This window comes from Manis pentadactyla, chromosome 1, assembly GCF_030020395.1.
Source record: "Manis pentadactyla isolate mManPen7 chromosome 1, mManPen7.hap1, whole genome shotgun sequence".
NCBI lineage: Eukaryota > Metazoa > Chordata > Mammalia > Pholidota > Manidae > Manis > Manis pentadactyla.
This window is the reverse complement of record NC_080019.1, coordinates 210,413,655-210,424,179: the sequence shown is the minus strand read 5'-3', so window position 1 is coordinate 210,424,179 and position 10,525 is coordinate 210,413,655. Positions and strand designations below refer to the sequence as shown.

At 43.6% G+C, this 10,525-nt stretch overlaps 1 long non-coding RNA gene across 1 annotated transcript; it reads left to right on the top strand.

Annotated features, from left to right (window-relative positions):
* Positions 1-1,540: 1,540 nt before the first annotated feature.
* Positions 1,541-2,344, top strand: LOC118908634 (uncharacterized). The gene is made up of 2 exons (XR_005023272.2): positions 1,541-1,659; positions 1,916-2,344. It is a non-coding gene; the product is annotated as an uncharacterized LOC118908634 (long non-coding RNA).
* The last annotated feature ends 8,181 nt before the right edge of the window (positions 2,345-10,525 follow it).

The following is a 10,525-nucleotide window of genomic DNA, read 5'->3' as shown; positions in this document are numbered from 1 at the left end:
AATCTCTAAAGGAAACTATAAATCTAGATGAATAAACACTATTTGTTTTTTTTCACAGTTAAGCCCTGAGTAATATCATTCCATTTTTGTCTGTCACCCCTTGCATTTAACTGTTCATCACATATGGGTGGAGCCGTTTTCAGCGGTCTTTGTCCTGTCCCTACCGTCCTCTTACATTAGCCTTCTTTCTCCCAGGCACCAACTCATTCTCAGTTCTTGTTGGCATTTATCTGAGACTAGGTGCTGGAACCGCTTCTCTGTGTTATTGTAAGCAAGGCAATTCACTTCTCCTAACCTCTTACAGGTTAAGATGGGGATAATTGTACCATGTGGTTAATGTGATACTGGTCCGGGGGAAGTGCCAACCAGGAGGTTTCAGAGGGATGGCCTCTGTCCCTACTGCTTCCTGGGTCATTATGGGCACTTGAAGGAAACTGCTGTTTCTGCCCTTGTGACATACTGGGTCTCCCCAACTTTGTGTTATGGGTAATTAGGATAGACTTTTAAAAAAATTATGAATTGCAACAGGGTGAAGGAGAGAGTCCTGAGATGGGAAGCACTTGCTGATACTAAAGCTCACTACTTTTGTGAGATGTGGTGGTGGTTGTGTCTATGAAGTCCGGTCATTTGTAAGCCTCTTGACAAGGGCAAGCAGGCCCAGTAAGCCAAGGGGGCAGCTGAAGAGATGCACACACCGCCTGTGTCCTCCTTGCCTTCTCTATGGCGCTGAACTTGACTAGGGGGATACCCTGTGCTCTCAGTCAGCTGCAGCAGGCTGGGAACATCCTGTCCAGACCCCGCAGTAGAACGTGGGGTTGAGAGTGAGACTCTGGACCTACACTGTGGACACTTGGGGGGACTCTACTGCTGATGAGCCTTGTGCCAGGTTACACAAGTTGCACAATCTTGTCAGGCCTTGGTTTCCCCATCTATTATATGTGATAGTAACAGTTCATATGCATAGGGTGGATTGAACGGATGAGTATGTATAAATTGCTTAAAACGGCATCTGGCAACACAGTAGACTCTGTGTATGTGTAAATATGGTCAAGTTGGATTCGATACCGAGGATGGGCTATGGGGTCTTTAAATAGGGACCCTGAGGAGGGATAAGAACTTAGACTGAAACAGAGGCCTGGGCGGGAGGCCTAGCTTGTCCTCGATGTGCGGCTTGGACTTGTAAAGCCAGACATGCTAGCACCTTAACTCCCAGGTTAATGTGGGGACAGGGTGAGCTACATTTTATCAGAGCGTGCTAGGTGTCAGCTGCTAACATCTTTACATACTTGAACTTTCCCTTTAATCAGGGAAAACTGTTCTCTCCCGCTCAGGAGCCCAGAATGTGAGGTGCAGAGTGGTTAGGGGAGATACTTGTTCCCCAACACCCCCACGGGCGCTGTGGGCCAGCGCCCCGCACTGTCTTCACTCCCCGCTCACGTGGAAGGTGCGGTCCCCAACGTGCGCGTGCGCCCGAACGTGCGTGCATGCGTGCGTGCGCACCCGCCGCCTAGAATCTGCCACATTCCGGCCCAGCGAAGCCCTGACAGGTGCGTTCTGATAGTTCCATTTCTATCGCTGAGGACTCTGGGCGGTAAGCGGCCCCGAGATCGCAGATGAGCCCGTTTGAAGCAGTGGCCTCAAGCTCTCTTAAATACCGCAGTGAGTGGCTGCTCTCCAGTCCCTGTTTGGTGAGAAGGGGTCTTGCTGAAGGGATCTTCGGGGCCGTTTCCGAGGGAGGTCGCTGCAGTCTTGGGCTGAGACCCCCGTGGCCCTGTCCACAGGGATGGAGGGAAGAGGTAGGGATTGCGCTGCAAACCTGCTTCTGGCTTCCCGGGAGCTCGGCGCGAGGCACTGTGACCCTCCCAGCTTCTGGAAATCAGGCAACTCTGTGAGCACTCCTTTCCCCACCATTCAGGATTCCCTGCGTCTGTGCGGGGAGTGTGAAGGGCACAGTAAGGCTGCACTGCCTCCAAACAGCAGAAAGCCCCTCTTTGAAGAGCTTGGTCCTCCTCACATCATCTTTCCAAGGCAGGGACTTCTCTCCTCAGAGGATATTCTGAAGAAGCTCTGCCCTGAGGCGATTAGGGCTGGGGGCAGCCTAATCGCATTCTTGGAGGAAACTGCATGGTTATTTGAAAAGCTTGACACCTGCTTAAGCAAAAAGACTGGAAAAAGAACAAGAGGCAGCTTCCGTAGTTAGAAAGCCCATCTGGGTCACCCTAAGCCAAGTTTTTGGGTAAATATGGACATTTAAAAATAAAGTGATGTTACTCTGATGTCTGTTGAAATCTAAAAACCATGGCAATTTGTTATCCACCACCTATTAAAAAATATATTTAAACAAGTTCTTCATGCTCCTCTCACCACAAAATTTATACTGATTTAATATGTTTCAATCATTTGAAGTTATTATCTAACCAGACTGTGCCAAAAATATATATGTGTGTGTATATATATATATATATATATGTATAGTTTGACAAATACATGGTTTAACGAATTTTTTATGATCAGTAGCTTTAAGTATTAAAAAGTTCTGAATTGAGCCAACAATACAATTAGTGTATAAACTGTATACATATGTTGATAATTATTTAAAAAGTAAAATTTTGTTTAATTTTTTTCTAATTGAATTGTAGATCTGTGGGTGAATACTACTTATTGTCAGAATGATATGGGGTTCAGTATCAATTACAGTCCTATTTTTCATTTGTATTGATGTAACTTCATTCACATAAATAAGTGGATAGGGATAGGAGTTTCTGTTACAGATATTATATGTAGATATCTATATAGATATCTTGTTTCTTTGAACTTCTGAGCAATATGTCAAAAATCACACAAGAATTTATCATCAGAACTTTAAGAATCCATTTGCTGCTAAATTAATTATTAGGCTCCTTCAATTTTGTTGCAAGCAAAGAATTGCAAAAAAGATTTGTTACTCAGTTGTAAGAGCCATTCACCTTTGCAATTTCTGGAATGTATTTTACATTCCAAGACTTATTAAATAATTATTCATTGTAGCTGTTATTTTTGAACTTAGAGGCACCTTATATAACCTGAAATACTCAAAGTGCTGAGAAATTTAAAAAACTAACTTCAGTATCTCTCTGATAATACATTTAAAAAAATAAGTGCCTTTATCTGGTAACTGCCTTTAAACATATGTATTAAAACCTTGGAGCAAGAAACTGCCCCATTCAATTTAGAAAAATATATCTACCACGTCATCTAATTGGCTAAGCTGATCCTTGTTTTCAAGTTAATTGGCCCTGTCGGGCTTATTTGCTGATGCAAAAAGTCTGACTTCATTTTTCAGTCATAATAAATGTGTTTATATATGTTCCCTGATTGCCATCTCCCTTCTGAATTTTAGGATGGAAAGATGGAGCAGGAAGCATGGTTTGAATCGCCAAGGCATTTGCCTCAGTGATGTGTAAGCATGGTTTTGGGGGACAGGGAAAGAGGGAGATATGGAGGCATGAGCTTCTACTACTTGAGGGCCCTAGGAAATGTCTTATTTTCAATTGATAGAAAAGTGGTATTGCTTTCAGAAGTGTATGAACTCAAGACTCAGCTACTTATCAACAATATGCAAAGCAGAACTATTTTGCACTCATGGGTTTGGCATAAATTAATGATCCCAAGTACTGGTAAGGATAAGAGTAATGGGGACACTTTTTCACTGTTGGTGGGAGTGTAAACTCATGAGGGGTCACTTTGGGGAGTTAGGCATTACTCAGTGAAGGTGAATGGGCACATGCCCTGTGACCCAGCAGCCAGGATTGCAGCTTCTGGCTGCACCAGGCTGTGTACCCCACCACTTGGGGCTGCCATGGAGTTGTGCAATGGGGTGGCCCTGGCAATTCCCCTCCTAAGCAATTAATCTTTATAGGAGTCAGCTAACTTTTGTGGTCCAAACCCTGCCTGCCAACCTGTTCTGTTTGGTTTTGTTTTGTTACAAAAAATTTTACTGGAGCACAGTCACGCTCATTTGTTTACATATCATCGTGGTTGCTTTCCAATATGATGGCAGAATTGAAAAATTGGTAGAGAGACCATCTGGTCCATAAAGCCCAAGATATTTATTATCTGGCTATTTGCAGAAAACATTTAGAGGATCCCTTGCATATGGGAACCAGGTGACACATATGAGACTGTTCATAGCAGCCTTTATTGCCAAAGCAAAAAATTGACACAATACCCAAGTCTCATCAAAAGTAGTTGATTAGTACAATGGAATATTATAGAGCAGTCACAACTGTCCATTTACATAATGTTCAGAAGTAACCAAAACTAAATTTATTCCTTGTAGGTACAAACACAAGTGGAAAACTATAAAGGCAAACAAGGAAACAATCACAAAAGTTAGCCTAGGGGTCATCCCTGGAGTGGGCGTGGATGCACTGAGGGACACAGGGGTCCTGGCAATCAATGTTTATTTCAGCCCAGGTTCATTCTTAGCCGCATGGATGCTCACTTTATTTTTATTCTTTATATGGTTCACATAATTTAGATACACTTCTGTGTGCATGTCAAATTTCATAATAAGTGAACTTTAACATTCATTGTATATAAAGGCCGTTTCCCAAATTGTGAAATATAAGTCATAATTCAGTTTGTTCTGATATAGTGTGAAAAATGGCAAAATGTTTGTCCAAACAGAAAAAAAATAAAACTCTGTTCTTCATCTAGTGGAGAACTCTACCAAGCATTTTGGGCCCCCTTAGCCCTTGGAGTTCTGTTACACCCATGCCAGCCTTAGTTATACCTCTTTGCCATGTTACAAGGACACAAACCAAAGCAACGGTTTGTCAGGGGCTTGACAGCTACTTCTGAGTGGGCATCCAGGAAGGAAGGTGTCTAAGGAGTGCGACCCCACTCTGAAAATGATATTTGAAGGCAATCACACAATGCCAGTCAAACTCACTGGAACACTGAGTCTCAGAGAGCATCTCCTGAGCACCCGCTTCTGAACACCGTGGGTGACTGAGGAGTGCAGGGTAGGAAGGCTGGCGGCCAACAGGAGGAAGGGCACTTTTTATGGCCCTGAGGAATGGCTTCTAAGTGTGGCCTCAGGTTTCGGGTACTCACTGGCAAACACCATCTCCTCTGAAAATGGGGCCATTTTCTATCAGTGGGCTTCAAAGGAGCCTGTGCAATTTAGGGCCTATAAATCACCGTACATACCCTTGACTTCCACTAGAGACCACTATTGCTTCACTTCTAGTTTTAACAACCAGTGGTACGGGGAAAAAAAAGAGGTGTTGGCGTGTTTTAAACATAGGGTGCAAAATGTAATTTCCTGATCTTTTGGAATCTCGAATTGAACTTTTGGTGAGTGCTGCTAATTGAAGCATGAGTAATAGTGATGATGACAATGATGAGATCGGGCGTCCCTATAGGGTCTTCCTCCTAACGTCCAGCTCTTTAATTTATATTATTCAGTTAAGACTCAGAATGCTGTGTGTCTTGGGGCTCTCACCTGCCAAACAGTGAAACTAGGGAAACCCACAAGTTGCATTCTTAGATGGTGATATTTCCGAACAAGGGCTAAGTAAGAAAAGGGGAAATGTAGACCCATTCTTTTGGAAGTGCACTGGGTCTTCTTCAGTGTTCAGGTGGGTGGTTTAATTTTCATCTTGTGCGTGATTGTTTCAGCTTCATATGCAGCTGGGTTGGTACATGGTTCAGGATAAAGCTTGAGAGAGTGTGTCTCAGTACCCGTGGGGCATTGCATAAAGGGGAGTTTCTCAGATGTTTCTTGGGCTGTTCTTCCTCAAAGCCTCTCACCTTGAACTTGAAGTCTGGATGCTGTAAGCGCCCGGGTTCCTACAGAGCCTGACTGACCTTCTGCTGGTGACTGTCCTGTCTTCAGTTTCCATGTTCTCATCTGGCAGACAGAAGGTAATGTCTTGAGTCAGCATTATGGGTTTGAATCTGGATTCCACTCCTTATTAGCTGTGTGAGTTACTAAACCTCTCTGAGCCTCGGCTTCCTCATCTGTAAAATGGGGCTAATTATACCCACCTCACAGCATAGAGTGTTGTGGGGATTCAGACAATTGTGTCTAAAGGGCCTGGTGCGCAGTGGATGGGTCTGCTCAGCAAATCCTCTTTGCCTTTTGTCCTCCATCAGCCTCAGATCAGCTGCCTCTGTGGTTGTGAGCCCTGGTTCTGAGAGAATGCCCTGAACCGATCACATTCTGTTATGATCCTTGTGGTTCTCACGCTTAAATAAGAAAGAATCTTGCATTCAGTGCCTCGCTGGCTGGCTAGGCTGGGTCTCTGGGAGGATCTCCCTCATGAAAGCGAGGCTGACCACTGACCCTCCCTGCCATCTCCACCCTTGCAACCTGGCTGAGCAAACAGAATCGCCCTCCTGAGTACAGGTGGGCATAATCCAGTTTTTCGAAGGCCTGAATGGACCAAAAAGGCAGAGGCAGGGCAAATTTGCTCTCTCCTGAGCAGAGACATCCATCTTCTCCTGCCTTTGGATATTCGTGTTCCTGGTTCTCAGGCCTTTGGACTTGGACAGAGACTTGCATAGTTGGTTCGTTGGTTTTAAGGCCTTTGGGCTTGGACGGTAGCTGCACCATCAGCTCTCCTTGGCTCCAACTTGCATTTGGAAGATCATGTCAGCCTCCATATTCAACTGAAGCCAGTCCTCCGTAATCTTTTTCTATATATCTAAAAACCAACCAACAAAAAAAACTTGGTATGATTTCCAAACAATTCCTGGATGGCCCTCAGTCAGAATCTGCCTTTTAACAGTTTCTCCGGGGGATTGTGAGACCACTGGCCAGAGGATGGCAGTTTGAGAACCACAGCCTTGGGAGTTTGCTGGGGCGACCCACACCACATTTTGCATACCGTCAAGGCTTGCCTTCGGGGAATGATTTAATTCACTTCACACATCTGGTTTGTCTAGGCAAGCTCCCTGCAGTACCTTCCAGGGGACCCCCTGCCACTCACTAGCTGCCCACCAACTTTGGAATACTAGTAGGAAATGTCTTTGACTGTAGGAAAGCTTGGTTCTCAAAATGTGGTTCCTAAGGCATCAGGAACAGCACCTAGAACTTGCTTGATATGCTGGTTCATGGGCCCTACCCATGAATCCCCTATCTCACGATTCTGCAGCTAAGGGGCAGGAGCCCTCCTGTGACAGGCAGTGGAACAGACCAACCAGATGGAACAGACCCTGGAATCTATCCATTGGCCCGCTTTGGACTGGAAGGGGCCGAGGTGGGGGTAGCTTTCCACTCGCCCAAGTGTGCAAGGTGCTGAGACTTTATGAAGCTCCCACTAGGAACGCTGATTGTTTATTCTCCCCTCTAACATGCCCCCTCACCTACACCCAGTTATTTCTAGCTGAGAGGCAGGTTTGGTGTTTCTGACTCAATTCATTCTTATACTGAACAAATACTCAACAGCTATCATGTGCCATCACTCTTCTGGATACTGGGATATACTGCTAGGACTGTGCCTTCATGGAAATAAATAAATTTATGCTATAATGTCAAAGCATGATAAAAGCCATGAGAGCAAACTGGGTGAGAGGATAGAGGGTTGGATAAGGGGTGAGGGGCTAAAGGCTATTCGCCCTCTAAGAGGACTATATTTTGCCTTCTAATCCTTGTTCTGGGAAGATTACCTTGATCTCCATTCCACCTAACTCAGTTCAAAAGGTTCCCCTCTCCTTACCCACAGTTTTGGGGGTAAACACATGACCCAGGCTCAGCCAATCAGAGCATTCATCTCCCTATCCCTGTCCACCCCACCCCTGCAGCAAAGGCTTCAACAAAGGATTCTGAACTGCCTGAAGGAGACTCAGTCCTGGGGCTTCTCCTAGCATCCACTAGAGAGAGAGAGAAGTGAAAAACATCTTTTAGAAACTGCTGAAGTTTTGGAGCTGTGAGGGCTTGGTTGGGGGTTTTCAGGGGCTGCCATGGGAGAAAAGCTTTGCTGAGGAACAAAGCCCACCCAGAGGAAGTGGAGCCAAGAGGAGAGATATACTGAACCACCAGGTACAGCCATGCCTGAAGCATTTGTTCCTGGGCTTTTTAGTGTGGTGAACCATACTTCACATTTTTGGCTGGAATCTGTTTCAGTCTCTTGAAACTTAAAGGGTTATGATATTAAACTCAGAGAACACGGGTTCAGCTTCTGGCTCTGTCAGGCTGAGGGGTTACTTCTGTCAAAAGGGCTGGTTGAGAAGATTCAGCAAGAGGAGAGAATATGTGAGGCAGCCGCCATTGCCCTTGGCCTTAGTAGGTGTTCAGTAAAGAGGGGCTGGATTGCAGAGAGAAATGAGCTGTCAAGCTGATTCCTTTCTAACTTAGCTTAATTGTGTTCATATTTTGTGCATCAAAAGCATGTAACTGAATTCCCGGTGATGGGGGGAGTTGAGTGGCTGTTCTGTTTTTCATCTCTATTCGGACAGCCCAGATGGTGCAGTGCTTTTCCGCCTCCTTGCTTCCCTCCCTCTCTAGCTGAAGAAGCACCACAAAGTATGTGAGGAGAGACCTTTTTCCTTCTCTCAAGGAATACAGTTACTGAGGAATACAGAGCTCCTCAGTAATTGATGATATCCACTGTCTCAAATTACACTGTTTCCTGGTGCTGAATTGAGAGCCGTATAATAAGGGACTGATAAGGATTTTCTCTTTCTAACCCAAATTGTATGCAGACAGATGACATCTTTGGGCAACTTCTTCTTTCTCAGAATTATGGAAAAATCAGTCATTCTGAGGCAAATTTACATTGCATGTGTTTTTAACACATGCATCAATTCTGAGATAGGTTTCACAGAAGCAAAAAGTAAAATTCTCTCAGCCCAGACATCCAAATGATTTGGCTTTAATAATATGCAAAATAGGGGTGGAGGAGAGGGAGAAGTACGGCCAGGCTTGGCTGTGCATAAATGTGCTGCAAGCTGGAGGTGGCAGGAAGCATTTCCTCCAGCTGAGAATAGTCCCAACAGATAATAGCCCTTATAGCCTAGGCAGGGGGTGGGCAAAGTGGTCAAGACTGAGTCCTTAGACTAGGAATCTGCCCAAGTAACAGAGCCCATTTCTGTATTTCAGCCGTTTGGAGCTTTTTGGCTTCTGTCCTCACTATGCCCTTAGTTCTCATCCATGGACGGCAGTGTTTCTCAATCTTTTGGGCATTACTGTCCCTCTAAGGAGCCTTTTAGACTTTTTTCCTGATTCTTCCCTGGCTCCCACCATGAAATGTTAATGCCATAGGTATACTATCTACCTGTGTGTGTTCTGTATCTATGTATGTGCTTTGTACATAAAAATAATATAATTTGTTTTTGTGTCTCTTAGGACTGTTTCCCCCCTCTTGGAGATAGCACCTTATTAAGGATCTAGTGCTTACTCTGTATACACCAGGCTGAGTGCTTACATATATATATATATATATATATATATATAATTTTTTAATTTCAGTTTTTTTTAAAATTGAAGTATTGGATATACAATCTTATATTGGTTTCAAGTATACAACACAGTGGTTCAATAGTTGCCCATATTACTAAACCCTTACCCTTACTAGCTCAGTTACTGTCTGTCAACATAGGAAGATGTTACAGAATCATTGACTGTATTCCCCATGCTTATTACCATCCCTATAACCAACTTAAATTATGATTAATAATTTTGTGCTCTTCTATCCCCCTCTCCCTCCCAACCCACCCACCTCAACCCCTCCCCCATGGTAACCAGCAGTTACTTTTCATTATCTGTGAGTTTACTGCTATTTTGTTCATTTTGTTATCTTTTATTTTTATATTCCACAAATAAGTAAAATCATACAGTATTTATCTTTCTCCACTTGGCTTATTTCACTGAGCATAATACTCTCTAGGTCCATCCATGGCAGAATTTCATTTTTTATGGCTGAATAATATTCCATTGTGTATATATACCGCCTCTTCTTTATCCATTCATCTATTAATGGACACTTTGGTTGCTTCCATATCTTGGCTATTGTAAATAATGTGGCAATAAACATAGGAGTACATATATCTTTTTGAATCAGGGATTTTGTTTTTTTAGGGTAAATTCCTAGAAGTGGAATTACTGGGTCATATAGTATTTCTATTTTTAGTTTTTTTGAGGAACCTCCATACTGCTTTCCACAGAGGCTGCATCAATTGATATTCCCACCAACAGTGTAGGATGGTTCCCTTTACTCCACATCCTCACCAACACTTGTTATTTCTTGTCTTTTGGATAGTGGCCATTCTGACTGATGTGAGGTGATATTTCATTATGGTTTTGATTTGCATTTCCCTTATGATGAATGATGTGGAGCACCTTTTCATGTGCCTGTTAGCCATCTGTATTTCTTCCTTGGAAAAATGTCTGTTCAGGTCTTCTGTGCATTTTTTTAATTGGGTTGTTTGTTTTTTTCTTTTTTTGGTGTTGACGTATATGAGTTATTTACATATATTGGATGTTAACCCCTTGTCTGATAAATCATTTATGAATATATTCTCCCACACTGTAGGTTGC